Below are 483 nucleotides of genomic sequence, written 5' to 3'. Positions count from 1 at the left end.
CTTTATAATCTTATTTATAAAACTAAAGTCAATAGAAAAAAATTAATCTTATCAGTCACATTGTACTTGCTATTAAAGAAAATAGTATGCAAAGGCAGCAGGACCCAACAGAATGGGCACTGAGCTAACTAACAGATGGCAAAAGTTCCCATTTGCTTAAATAAGGTCAAGCTTTCAGCTTTTCAGCTCATTTTACATCTAGCTTTTACAGAACTCTGTAATCTCAATCTCTCTCTCCACTGGTTTCAAAATGTGTAGGTGATTATTATTTTATTTCCTTCTCTCCATAAGGAATTTTAACACCAATAAGTTAAATTAATTACAGCTAGATTCAAAGGTCTTACACCCATACTGAAGACTCTACATATTCACAGATTTGAAGCTCTATTTAATTACACTTTAAATGTTGCATACTGAATCACACTCCTTGATCCACCTCATGTAAAAGAATTAAGTTCCAGACAGACTCCAGGTTACAGCAGG

The sequence above is a fragment of the Buceros rhinoceros genome, unplaced genomic scaffold (genome assembly GCF_000710305.1).
Source record: "Buceros rhinoceros silvestris isolate BGI_N320 unplaced genomic scaffold, ASM71030v1 scaffold18447, whole genome shotgun sequence".
Lineage (NCBI taxonomy): Eukaryota > Metazoa > Chordata > Aves > Bucerotiformes > Bucerotidae > Buceros > Buceros rhinoceros.
This window is presented reverse-complemented; position numbering follows the sequence as displayed.